The 14,781-nt window shown below is 40.7% G+C and overlaps 1 long non-coding RNA gene across 1 annotated transcript; it reads right to left on the reverse strand.

The window, feature by feature from the left end:
• Positions 1–222: 222 nt before the first annotated feature.
• Positions 223–1,090, reverse strand: LOC135094714 (uncharacterized). The gene is made up of 2 exons (XR_010263949.1): positions 953–1,090; positions 223–489 (listed from the first exon to the last, which is right to left on the reverse strand). It is a non-coding gene; the product is annotated as an uncharacterized LOC135094714 (long non-coding RNA).
• Positions 1,091–14,781: the final 13,691 nt, after the last annotated feature.

Here is a 14,781-nt window from a genome sequence, read left to right on the forward strand (position 1 = left end):
TCATCAAGTTTTCCACCGCCCAGTTCTGTTATTCCATGTGTTCTCACTTCCAGTAGCTGTCAATGTCTTCCAATTTATCTCCTTACAATTAAAATCACCAACAATAACTATATCACTACTTTCCATTACTATCTTTTCAAGACCTTTCAACACATGTACCAACATCTCTTCATGCCCTTCTTTTCTCCAAGCATTGGTCACAGGTGGCACATACACTCCTACATAATTCATTTTCCTTCCATGTCCACTTCTAATCATCACTTGTAGAATTTCAGTCTTGTCTTCACTTTTTTATTACCTTCTCCACTTTAACAGATTTCTTAGTCAGAATGATCACTCCACCTCCTCCCTTGTCACTTCTGTTTTTCATTCATAAATCATATTTATCATCACCAATGTCAGGAGTTCCCCTTTCATTTTTCCATTTTGTCTCACATAATACAACAACATCCAGTGTGGTTCTGTTTAATAATTCATTTATTTCCACCTCTGTTGACATTAATCCATTTACATTAGTGTGTGTGTGTGTGTGTGTATGTGTGTGTGTGATGAAAAATGAAGAATGGGAATAGGATCACTTGCAAGAGTGAAGAAAGGGAAAAAAAATGTGCCTATGGATGTAAAGTGAGGTTGAAGGCATACAGGAAAAGTCCCATCTCTCAGCATCCAACATTCCAGAAAATCTGATGTTTTGGCACTTTTGCAAAATACAGTAGAACCTCGGTTCACGAACTCAATCCATTTCGGGCCTTTGTTTTGCAAACCAAGTTGTTCGTGAACCAAAAAAAAATCCATTAAAATAATGTAAGTAAAATTAATCCATTTCAGCTTCAAAATGATGGCATTTTTACTTTTTTTTTTTTTTTGTGATGAATATAGAATGAAACTGAAATACATATCCTTAAACAGAGACAAACAACACTGAATTAAATAAAACAGTACTGTAATTTACCTTTGTTGTTTATAGTTACTGACACAGATGGATGGTGAGGGAGGAGAGGAAGAGGAGGAAGCTACTGAATTTTGGGTAAAAAGGCTGCTGCTTGTCTCCTCCCCTCTCCGGTCCATACTCTCTCTCTCTCTCTCTCTCTCTCTCTCTCTCTCTCTCTCTCTCTCTCTCTCTCTCTCTCTGTTAACTTATATGAGAGAGAGAGAGAGAGAGAGAGAGAGAGAGAGAGAGAGAGAGCATCATTGGCAGTTGTCAAGGTCACTGGTTAATGCGCACAACTGTAACTCCTCTCTCTCTTTCATTGTGTCGTCAGCCACTGTCAAGGTCACTGGCTGTCACACAGCCACAATCTCTCTCTCTCTCTCTCTCTCTCTCTCTCTCTCTCTCTCTCTCTCTCTGGATATAGCAAATTTTAATCTTAGCAACCCACCGCCCCCCATATGTGTCCGTTACCGGTAATGTACTGTAACCTACGACAATTGAAGGAATAATCCAGGTTATGCCAAAAGACTGAGCTGGTGTTGACATTTAACACTTTTCTCCATCTTAAGTAGTATAATGGGACTAAAATGACACACAAAAGGGAAAAAAAGAGAAAGAAATAGTGTTTATGAACACAGCACCCTCACAAACAATGTTTATGCCAAGCGCACCAATACGCAACAGCATGAGCCTCGATGGATTGTGGGTAATGTGCATTCGTACCCCAAAGCTTTATTCGTGAACCGAGTTCGCAAAACTAGTTCATGAACCAATTTGTTTGTGAAGTTGGACGTTTGTGAACCAAGGTTCTAATGTGGTCCCATCCCAAAAGTTATCAGATATTTCAATACTTTCCAAAAGGTATTGGCATGTGGCAAGTTTAAAAATGGCGCTGGAGTGCCAAGATCATCTCCCGTCATGTGAAGGTTCTAGTGCTGACTACAACACCCAAGGGTGCGATGGTGTGAGTGGTGTGTATGAGAATATTTTTTGGAATATATGAAGGAGAGGAAAGGAACATTAGCGATCCAAAGTGAAATAGGCACACAGTAAAAAAAATAAACAAAATAAAATAAAATAATAATAATAAGAAGAAGAATATGAAAACGAGTCAATTGTGTTTACACCGCCACGTTTGTCCTTCCAGTCTCTTTGTGAGTGGCTGCATTCAAAAGCGCAGGGAAGTGCATAGTGACAAACATTACTCTGGCTTTATAGCACCATAATTTCCATTTTGCCTTTGGAAAATAGCCTCAACGAGTAGACATGCATTCGTTTTTCATCTGCAGGCACAAGTCTGTAGACTACATCATTCTGTGTCACTGGCAGACTCTCACACTCCACAGTAATATAACTAGACTACAGTCTGGTTGTACATCCGTACATTACACTTATGTACATATATTGTTTTGTCTTGGAGATGTTAGTTTGTGTTTTCTGCTAATAAATAAATAAACAGTATCCTACTATCTCTTTTGCAGTAATATTTTCCAGCAAACATTCATATATGGATCAGAGCCCTGGATGTGGAGCAGGGCACAAGAATCAAGAGTGCATACTGTGGAAATGAGCCACCTGAAAGGGGCATATGAGGTAACAAGATGGGAGGGTGTGAGGGTTGTCACCAGGAGGGCAACCATGGTGTAATGGGTAGCACGTCTGCCCGACAAGTGGAAGATCCTGGGTTAGATTCCCAGGTGTTGCCTGCCTTTTCTGATGAACCCCCTACTCTAACAGAGGGTAAGACCAATAAGTGTGTGTATAAGTGCCAGTGCAAGTGGTGCAAATTGTGGGGTGGTGGAATGGTTGAAGAGGAACACATTGAGATGTTATCACCATAATGAGATGATTAAGAATGAAGAGTTGATAAGAATGTGTCTTTGAGTGAAGGAGACATATTAGTAGGAGAGGAAGGCCACTTGGAGGGTGTAAGGATATGGTAAACGAGTACATGTGTGAAGGTGTCACTGCCAAGTGCTTCAGCAAGCAGGAAGGGAAGGTGTGGAAAGGAGAGGTGCAGGCTCCTCTGCCTGGGTCACCTGCCTGAGGAACACTCCCACAGCAAGTGAGGCATGAAATATACATACAGGGAGTCCTCGGTTTACAGTGGTCTCAACTTATGCCGTTTCATAGTTACATACATTTCCTTTTATTGATTTTTTTTTTTTTTTCAGTGCTACACTTCGACTGAGGGTTCCAGCAAGCCCCGCAACACACTCATCTATTACTTCTCACACTACACCAAACACAATTTTTTTTTCTGAATTAAATAAAGAAAGCGAACAAAAATATAGATTATGTATTACATTTTGATAAAAAAAAAATAAATAAAAAAAAAATATATATATATATATATATATATATATATATATATATATATATATATATATATATATATATATATATATATATATATATATATATATATATATATATATATATCCACGTATTTTCATAGACATCCAACCATTCAGGAAGTAAACCGTTCACTCAGGGAAGCCACAGAACGCTTGACTTCTGATCTCTTTAAAATTTCTGATTGGGGCAGAGCAAACATGGTTTTGTTCAATGCCTCAATAACTCAATTCCTCCATATATCAATTCGACACAACCTTCCAGACAACTATCCCCTCTTCTTCAATGATACTCAACTGTACCCCTCTTCTACACTGAACATCCTAGGTCTGTCCTTTACTTATAATCTAAACTGGAAACTTCACATCTCATCTCTAGCTAAAACAGCTTCTATGAAGTTAGGTGTTCTGAGACGTCTCTGCCAGTTTTTCTCATCCTTTCAGTTGTTAACTCTGTACAGGAGCCTTATCTGCTCATGTATGGAGTATGCTTCACATGTTGGGGGAGGGGGTTCCACTCATACCGATCTTCTAGACATGGTGGAATCAAAAGCTTTTCGTCTCATCAACTCCTCTCCTCTAACTGACTGTCTTCAGACTCTCTCTCATCGCTGCAATATTGCATCGCTTGCTATCTTTAATCGGTATTTTCATTGTAACTGCTCTGCTGATCTTGTTCCTCCCGCAGCCTCACTGCACAAGACTTTCTTCTTTTTTTTCACCCTTATTCTGTCCACCTTTCTAATGCAAGAGTTAACTAGTAATCTCAGTTACTCATCCCTTTCTTTGGTAAACTCTGGAATTCCCTGCCAGCTTCTGTATTTTCTATGACTTGAACTCCTTCAAGAGGGAGGTTTCATGACACTTATCCTTCAGTTTTTGACTACCGCTTTGGACCCTATTCGGGGACTGGCATCTCAGTCCTTTTTTTTATTGGATTTTTTTTTTTTTCCCTTGGCCGGTGCCCTTCCTACATAATTCACCAAGCACTTATTTTTCCCCACAAAGCATCGCGCCATGTATCCTTGACGTCAAATCTGTAAACAAAATCGTCATTGGAGACCCCGCTAGCTTGGCCTTCAAAACACTCAAGTACACCAGGATCTTCCTCCAGAAGACTGGGCAACTCACCAGAATCTAACCAGTTAATTTAACTGCTACCAGCACTAGCACCTTCGGGCCACTAGAGGGTGTAGCACCACAGCCTGCACGGCTCCATTAAATCCCCAACAAACAGAACAACAACTGGAGACCCCGGGTGGTGTCGTGTGCAAAAGTGTCTGTCTATGCGGAAGTGTACCTTGTGCTTCATACTACTCTGTTATCTTTGCTCAAACTCCTGTATGAAAGGGTCTATGGGGCTGATATCCCAACCAAAGCAAGCACGATCATCATTGGTCATTATGAGTGTATATAAAGCATCATCAGTAGTCTTATAGTCTATTACTTATATAATATTTGAAACCCCTAATTACCTCCCACTCGCACAGTTCCGCACGATCCCGCACTCTCACTTTTATAAGTAAATACAGCTAATTCCACGTTTCTTTTGGTAGTGTAGAGAAACGAATGACTCACTCTGTCCCGGTTAAGATTTCAGTGAGAATTGTTCACTGTTAACTAATTTATTGGTGAAAGTAGGTCAGCCCTTCACCTCCGATGTGACGATGCTCATGTCCGCTCCGAAAATCTTAATAAAATGACGTGTTTCTTAATTATCTGATAACACACAGTGATCGTAGTAACGCATATCAGTAAAATAAGGTCTCTTATAATTTTGGCTGGAAGAAAACAAAGATTTACAAGTAGTTTCAAATACTCGATAAATAATAGATTATAAGACTACTGATGATACATTATATACGCTCATAATGATAATTTATGATCGTGAGAGAGAGAGAGAGAGAGAGAGAGAGAGAGAGAGAGAGAGAGAGAGAGAGAGAGAGAGAGAGAGAGAGAAACGAGAAATCACATCACTTCTCCGCATAGAAAAAATGCCTATACAATACAATACTGAATATACGGGGCTACAGTTAACCTGGAAGAATTGTTCTTTTTCAAAGAAGTAAGAACAGGTCACACCTGTGTCCTGAAGATAGTTATTTGAAACTAAAAAAAGGGTACAGGAGAAGTGTAATGACGTTAAAAGAAAAGTTAAATAGACTAAAAGGAAAATGTTAGATGTGAGGCAAAGGATGGGTGAAAAATATGAAATGCATATAATGTGCCGTGGGGAGAAAGTTGAAAATTCACTAAGAAAGTCAGTCATTGATCTAATGTTTCAAAGTTTGTGACTATATCAATGATCAAAACTACACTTACAGTACAACTATTAACTCTTTAAGAGAAGACCACACTTCGTATGAAGTGTAAATCTTAGAAAAAAACAAGAATGGAGAGAAGATTTTTGGATTTGAACGAGATTCTTGCCGTCGAGGGTCTCCAGCGTGCGTCACCACCGTGACATCATAGAGGGCGTGACATCATGGCTGAATTGATGGCGTTTCATTGAACTATTCTTATCTGTCTCTCATCCTTGCGTAGGAGCGGAGTGTGATGGCGGTGTTAGTAGGGAGCGAGTGGAGAAACAGGCCGATGCTTGGCATCCCCAAGCTATCACAAGTCACTGGCACAGTCAAGAGGCGATGAATAAGTAATAACGTATATTTCTGCTATTGCATTAACGGAAACGTGATAAATATTTCAAGTAAAGTATCTCATCCACAGCTTCAGACAGATAGTTATACATTATTTTACAAGGAGAGGGAAAGGAAGGAAGAAAGCGGTATCGCATTCCATGTTAGACTCACATTACAAAGTTACGTTAGAAGTATCATAAGAATTGTTAATAATACAAAGTCAATATGCTTTGATGTCAAGAAAGGAAAACGAAATAAACACTACAAACAAAGGTTCCAGTTCACTATGGCAGAAGACAAATTGTGCAGACAGGCAGATATAATCAGATTTTATTTATTTATTTATCTATTTATTTATTTATTTATTTATTTATTTTCACGTAAGAGGACCACTGACCAAGAGCAACAAGAATTTGAATAAGAAAAAAAAGACCCAATTAAATGCCAGTTCCAAGAGCAATGCCAAATAGAATTATCAAATAACAGAGGATAAGTATTTTGAAACCTCCCTTTTTCAAAGGAAGGCGGAAACAGAAACAGACGGGGAGTTCCAGAGTTTACCAGAGATAGGGATGAATGACTGATAATACTGGTTAACTCTTGCATTAGAGAGAAAGAAGAAAGTCATGTGCAGCGAGGCCGAGGGGTGAGGGGAGTTATGCAGTTAGCAAGATCAGAAGAGCAATTAGCATGAAAATAGCGGTAGAAGATAGCAAGAGATGCAACACTGCGGCAATGAGAAAGAGGCTGAGGACAGTCAGTTAGAGGAGAGGAGTTGATAAGAATTTTTTATTCCAGCCTGTCTAAAAGAGCGCTATGAGTGGAAATCCCCCCATACTCCATACATCGACGGATAAGGCCCCTGTACATAGCGGGCGGGGGGGATGAGGGGGTGAGAAAACCAGTGGAGACGACTCAGAACACCTAGCTTTATATAAACTGTTTTATCTAGAGATGAGATGTGAAGTCTCTATTGAAGAAAAGGGGGATAGTCATCTGGAAGGTTGAATCGAGTTGATAGATAGAAAAATAGAGTTTTTGAGGCACTGATCAATACTAATTTTGCTCTACCCCAAACAGAAATTTCAGATAGATCAGAAATCAAACATTCTGTGGCTTCCCTGCGTGAGCTGTTTACATCCTGAATAGTTGGACGTCTACGAAAAAAAAAAAGGTGGAAAAGTGCAGGGTGGTATCATCAGCGTAGGAGTGAACAAGACAAGAAGTTTGGTTCAGTGATGAATAACAGGAAGAGAGTGGGTGGCAGGACAGAACCCAGAGGAACACCACTGTTAATTAATAGACTTAGGAGAAGAACAGTGACCGTCTGCATACCTCTTCCAGTAATAGAACAGTCAGAGAGAAAACTTGAGATGAAGTTATAGAGAAAGGAATAGAAGCCATAGGAGGCTAATCTGGAAATCAAAACTTTGTGCCACACTGTCAAAATCTTTTGATATGTTTAAGGTAACAGTGACCAAGACTCAGTAAGGAAGGCCAGAAGATCATCAGCAGAGAGGCCAAGACGAAACCCAAACTGGCGATCAGATTACAAGGTTGTGAAGTGATAGGTATTTAAGAATCTTACTGTTGAGAATAAATTTTAAAGCTTTTAGAGATGCAGGAAATTAAAGCAATAGGACGATAGTTTGAAAGATTAAAGCGGTTAGCCTTTTTAGGAGCAGCCTGAATTTTTTATTTTTTTTTTTTATGTAGGAAGGATACTGGCCAAGGGCAACAAAAATATGTAGGCAAACTTCCAGCATGATGGAAAGGAAGGTGTTGACAGAGTTAGAAGAGTTTGACTAGACAAGGTGCAAGCACGGAAGAACATTTTCGGAGAACAATAGGAGGATCCCCATCAGGTCAATAAGCCTTCCGGAGGCTAAGGCAATCGAGGAAGGATCCTAATGGGAAGCATGAAGTAGTCTGAGGGTGGATAGGGAGGAACAAGCTCTGAATCATCCAAGGTAAAGTTTTAAGCAAAGGTTTGAGCGAAGAGTTCAGCTTTAGAAATAGATGAGATGGCAGTGGTGCCATTACGTTGAAATAAAGGAGGGAAAGATGATGGAGATGTTTTTAGCAAAGTGCCAGAAATCACGAGGAGAGGTGTTTCTTGAAAGATTTTGACACTTTCTATTAATGAAGAAGTTTTTTGCTTGCTGGAGAACAGACTTGGCATGATTCCGGGCAGAAATATAACGTGCATGATATTCAGGTGATGGAAGACTCAAGCACACCACCGCTATATCATGTATTGCACGAGAACAGGCTGTTAAAGCAAGGTTTGGAAGATTTGGGGCGAGAGAAAGAGTGAGGAATGTATGTCTCCATGCCAGACACTACCACATCTTTTTTTGTGCTCAGCACACAGAGACGGGTGTCTGACACAAAAACAGTAGTCACTGCAAGGAATATCAGAATACCTCCTAAGGTAACCCAGATTAGCAGAGGCAAAATGCCAGAGGCACCTCCGCTTTGGGGCATCCTGAGGAGGGACTGGAGCGATAAGCAACATACAGATATGAGGTTGTGATCGGAGAAGGTAGGTTAATAGCACAATCAGAATGATTAGAGGTTAGGAAAAGGTCATTAATGTTGGGCGTATCTCCAAGACGGTCAAGAATACGAGTAGGGTGTTGCACCACTTGCTCTTGGTCAGCGGTTCCCAACCTATGGGTAATTACCCTACAAGTCGGTAATTTGAATAATTTGAGTGGGTGATAGATGGCTGAAAATAAGGTATTCATATTGTTATAAATGTATGTGTGCGAAAATATAATTGATTGTGCAGTATGGGTGTGAGAGACAACGGAGAGAACAAACGCGTCTCATACAGGACAAGCAGCAGGAGGTGTGCACGGCGGTGAGTCGCCGAAACAGAGACGTGAGAGGGCAGAGAGGAGAGGCATGTCGCCTGACCGCATGACCGCAGAACGGTTCCCTGCTGCGCCCTTCTCGTCGCCTTTGTGAATTGCTGTGCCTTTTCTGTGCCACTGCAATGTTGTGCATAGACAGAGCTATGCATAGAAAATGCCACGTATAGACTGCTGTGTCGCGAGAAAACTGCCTGAGGCTGTGACAGGGGAGGTTCTGTGCTGACCTGCAGGGTGATTGCCAATAGTGACTGAAGTACTGCATCCTTGTACTGTGCTGTATCATTAAAATGCCCTGTTTCTTAAACTACGGTCTTTATTTTCGCCTTTGTCTGTCTGTCCTGACCTGTGTCTGGCCGTGCCACATATGCACCACTCCTCTCGACACTGCCACGTCGAACGCATAAAACACGGGTGTTTCTGGTTGCCGGGCGTCCTGAGGGCGCGGCGCAGCATTATATTCAGGAATAACCCAAGAGAGAGAGAGAGAGAAAATTGGTACCTTGGGATTTATATTAGAATTTCTTAAAATCTAGTAATAAAAAAAAATAGTTAGCAACTTTGAGATTCCCGGAGCGGCGCGGATAGCGGTGGGTGACTCAATCGAGTGATGGCTTTCTCAACAGTTTACCATTTATCTATTTATTTATCTTTTTTTTTACATCGGCCTATGTAGGAAGCACATTAAAGGTTCTCTTTGTTTTTTTTATTTTTTTATTTTTTTTATGTGTAGGTGATAAAAATTTTAGGATAAATGTGGAAAAAGTTGTTACCTTGTTCAACTACAATAATGTATTGTTAAAATTAGTTTTAACATTAGATATATACTACTGCACTAACACGATGATGTGGGTAACACAAACTTGAAGTTATTAAACGGGTAATATAATGAAAAATGTTAGGAACCACTGCTCTCGATCGTGGAGGATGGCAAAGTTAAAGGCTAATTCACCAGGATGGTCAGTGAAGGGAGAGGAAAGCCAAAGTTGGTGGTGAACACTGGATATTTCCGCAAGAGGGAGAAGAGTCAGGATGTGCTCTATTTTGGAAGTTAAGTAGTCAAAGATTTTTCTTTTTTTTTTTTAGTCAGAAGAGTTAGGTGAGAGGCATACAGAACAGATACATTTAGTTTGAGAGCATAAAGTTGTGTTACGACCATAATTCCCAGCCCCTTCACCAAGCTGCCGCACCTGGGCTAGCTTCACTAAGCCACCTCCTACATGGACTCAGTGCAGGGTTAAAATCGGGTATACAGGGTCCTTTGTGACTCCAGCATCCTTTTCACGACAATCGTAACCCCAGGTCACACAAAGGTGAGGTCACCAGTCTGTTTTACCTAACCACAGACAAGGAAAATACTCAAACAACACTTAACACTCACAGCTGCAGAAGAATCGACAACCACGTCTAAGAAAAATAGTTAACATATAATAACACACATATGATCGAACAATAACACCTCGCTGAGCTTCCACCCTCCGTGACAGTCCTCCCACTGCCCAACACAGTGTTATAGCCTCAAGCCGGGTAGTATTGTTTACTGCCTCCTGGGCGACAGGCCTTGTCAGGACCTGGGGAGGGAGTAAAGTGGGTAATTACTTAGGTCCTCTGCAGCTGTACTGCATCAGCCTGCTGTAGCATTTATGAAAAACAGAGTTATTAACAAAAGACACAAGAAAGTACTAGGAAACGAAAGAGTTAATTCGCTACCCAAGTGGTGGTGCAGAACACCACCTCTCCTATACTAAACCCCATTTTATTTTCTCACCGAAAGGCAGGTGTCTGAGGCTCCTTTTCTGTTCCCTTTTACTTTCTCTATCGTCATTTTCAGTCCAAAACTGGATGTTGCGTCTATGTACGCAACGACTTAACTTGTTCTCATGCCCATGCTCTTGAATCTTGAATCGCCATCTGGCTACGACTACGAAGTCGCTCATCATCATCATCATCATCATCATCATCAACAATTATTATCATCATCATCACCATCATCATCACAATTACTGTAGAAGAACAAGAAGAAAACAACAACAACAACAACAGCAACAACAACAACAACAACAACAACAACACCATAATATTGGTGCAACACCCTACTCGTATTCCTGACCGTCTTGGAGATACGCCCAACATTCTTGACCTTTTCCTGACCTCTAATCCTTCTGCTTATGCTGTCACCCTTTCTTCTCCGTTGGGCTCCTCCGATCACAATCTCATATCTTTATCTTGTCCTATCACTCCAATCCCTCCTCAGGATCCCCCTAAGCGAAGGTGCCTCAGGCGTTTTGCCTCTGCTAGTTGGGGGCACCTGAGGAGGTATTTTGCTGATTTTCCTTGGAATGACTACTGCTCCCGTGTCAGAGACCCGTCTTTGTGTGCTGAACGCATAACAGAGGTGATAGTGTCTGGCATGGAGGCGTACATTCCTCACTCTTTTTCTCGTCCTAAACCTTCTAAACCTTGGTTTAACACAGCTTGTTCTCGTGCTATACATGATAGAGAGGTGGCTCACAAAAGGTACTTAAGCCTTCCATCACCAGAATCTCATGCACTTTATATTTCTGCCCGGAACCATGCCAAGTCTGTTTTCCAACTAGCCAAAAACTCCTTCATTAACAGAAAATGTCATAACCTTTCAAGATCTAACTCCCCTCGTGATTTCTGGCATCTAGCCAAAAATGTCTCCAATAACTTTGCTTCTTCTTCTTACCCTCCTCTATTTCAACCAGATGGCACCACTGCTATCACATCTATTTCTAAAGCTGAACTCTTCACTCAAACCTTTGCTAAAAACTCTACTTTGGACGATTCTGGGCTTGTTCCTCCCTCTCCTCCACCCTCTGACTACTTCATGCCACGTATTAAAATTCTTCGCAATGATGTTTTCCATGCCCTCGCTGGCCTAAACCCTCGGAAGGCTTATGGACCTGATGGGGTCCCTTCTATTGTTCTCCGAAACTGTGCCTCCGTGCTTGCACCTTGCCTAGTCAAACTCTTTCAGCTCTGTCTGTCAACATCTACCTTTCCTTCTTGCTGGAAGTTTGCCTACATTCAACCTGTTCCTAAAAAGGGTGACCGCTCTAATCCCTCAAACTACCGTCCTATTGCTTTAATTTCCTGCTTATCTAAAGTTTTTGAATCTATCCTCAACAGGAAGATTCTTAAACATCTATCACTTCACAACCTTCTATCTGATCGCCAGTATGGGTTCCGTCAAGGCCGCTCTACTGGTGATCTTCTGGCTTTCCTTACTGAGTTTTGGTCATCCTCTTTTAGAGACTTTGGTGAAACTTTTGCTGTTGCCTTGGACATATCAAAAGCCTTTGATAGAGTCTGGCACAAAGCTTTGATTTCCAAACTACCCTCCTACGGTTTCTATCCTTCTCTCTGTAACTTCATCTCAAGTTTCCTTTCTGACCGTTCTATTGCTGCTGTGGTAGACGGTCGCTGTTCTCCTAAATCTATTAACAGTGGTGTTCCTCAGGGTTCTGTCCTGTCACCCACTCTCTTCTTATTATTCATTAATGATCTTCTAAACCAAACTTCTTGTCCTATCCACTCCTCTGCTGATGATACCACCCTGCACTTTTCCACGTCTTTTCATAGACGTCCAACCCTTCAGGAGGTAAACATATCACGCTGGGAAGCCACAGAACGCCTGACTTCTGATCTTTCTAAAATTTCTGATTGGGGTAGAGCAAACTTGGTATTGTTCAATGCCTCAAAAACTCAATTCCTCAATCTATCAACTCGACACAACCTTCCAGACAACTATCCCCTCTTCTTCAATGACACTCAACTGTCCCCCTCTTCTACACTGAACATCCTCGGTCTGTCCTTTACTTATAATCTGAACTGGAAACTTCACATCTCATCTCTAGCTAAAACAGCTTCTATGAAGTTAGGTGTTCTGAGATGTCTCCGCCAGTTTTTCTCACCCCCCCAGCTGCTAGCTCTGTACAAGGGCCTTATCCGTCCATGTATGGAGTATGCTTCAGATGTCTGGGGGGGTTCCACTCATACTGCTCTTCTAGACAGGGTGGAATCAAAAGCTTTTCGTCTCATCAACTCCTCTCCTCTAACTGACTGTCTTCAGCCCCTCTCTCACTGCCGCAGTGTTGCATATCTAGCTGTCTTCTACCGCTATTTTCATGCCAACTGCTCTTCTGATCTTGCTAACTGCATGCCTCCCCTCCTTCCGCGGCCTCGCTGCACAAGACTTTCTTCTTTCTCTCACCCCTATTCTGTCCACCTCTCTAACGCAAGAGTTAACCAGTATTCTCATTCATTCATCCCTTTCTCTGGTAAACTCTGGAACTCCCTGCCTGCTTCTGTATTTCCACCTTCCTATGACTTGAATTCCTTCAAGAGGGAGGTTTCAAGACACTTATCCACCAATTTTTGACCACTGCTTTGACCCTTTTATGGGACTGGCATTTCAGTGGGCATTTTTTTTATTAGATTTTTGTTGCCCTTGGCCAGTATCCTTCCTACATAAAAAAAAAGAAAAAAAATAATAGTAATGCCTTAAGACAACACTAGGGTTAACAAGTTTGCTGCTGCTGTTTGTTTCTCTTCAGTGGCAAGTTTTTAGAAAATGATAAGCTGGTGCAACGCAACATGCAACATTTCAACACTTATACACAAATAACTAAAAATATTCAGAAACAGAGCTTCCTGTGCAGGATTAAAGGAAATAATTGTTTTCGAAATGAAGACAATACAAAGTAATAATTCAAGTAAATGAATGGATTGCCTCAAATAAATAGATGCATTATTATTATCATTATTATTTTATGAATCTATCGTTATTTCCAGTGTATATTTCCAATTCCCACAAGAAATGAAAGAAAAAAAAAGATGAATGACGACAGATGAACAACGACATCCACATATATTCATATACACAACATTCTTACCCAGTCTTATGATAATAATGATAACAACAACTACAACAACAACAACAACAACAACAACAACAATAATAATAATAATAATAATAATAATAATAATAATAATAATAATAATAATAATAATAACAACAACAACAACAACAACAACAACAACAACAAAACGTAAATAAACAAAAGAATTATTTCAAGAAGTTAATAAATTTTTTCGTAAAATATTCTGGAGAGAGAGAGAGAGAGAGAGAGAGAGAGAGAGAGAGAGAGAGAGAGAGAGAGAGAGAGAGAGAGAGAGAGAGAGAGAGAGAATTTGTGATACTTTTGTTAGGATGTTTATTATACACAGAATTTTGAAAAAAAAAGAGAAATTAATGTTGTGGGAGAAATATTTTTTTTCCTTTAAGTAATGACACACACACATACACACACACACACACACACACACACACACACACACACACACACACACTTAAACTTTCATTTATCACCGTTCTCTCTCTCTCTCTCTCTCTCTCTCTCTCTCTCTCTCTCTCTCTCTCTCTCTCTCTCTCTCTCTCTCTCTCTCTCTCTCTCTCGTTCTTGAAACATCAACGAACTGAGTGGAAAATAATGAAAGAAAATCCCCTTTCTTCATCCCACAAGCAGCGTGGAAAGAGAGAGACGCAAGAAAACCAGTCAGTGTGTGTGCAGCAAGAGAGGGGGAAGGTTCACAGCCCCACGCTCTCCCGCCCCATCACAGGCTGCTCACTCCATCCACAGCTACAGTACTCATCTCTCTCCGACGCTCACATGAGATAAGATTGCCGAGCTGTGTCTTGACGTGAGCGTGTGGGTGGCGGTCTTATCCTATCCCAAAGACCATTATTTTGCATTTTGAACGCTATTTTCGAGTACAAAATAGCGAATTATAAGGAACTCAGAATTTATCATATTCTGCATAGAAAATCTGAAGAAAGTGTAAAGAACTCAGAAATTTGTCATCTTCTATAATGAATATTTGATGAAACTTTAAGGACTCAAAAGTTCATCGCCTTTAGTAAAAAAACAATATTGAGGCAAATCGCGCATGAAAAA

The sequence above is a fragment of the Scylla paramamosain genome, chromosome 46, assembly GCF_035594125.1.
Source record: "Scylla paramamosain isolate STU-SP2022 chromosome 46, ASM3559412v1, whole genome shotgun sequence".
Taxonomy (NCBI): Eukaryota; Metazoa; Arthropoda; class Malacostraca; order Decapoda; family Portunidae; genus Scylla; species Scylla paramamosain.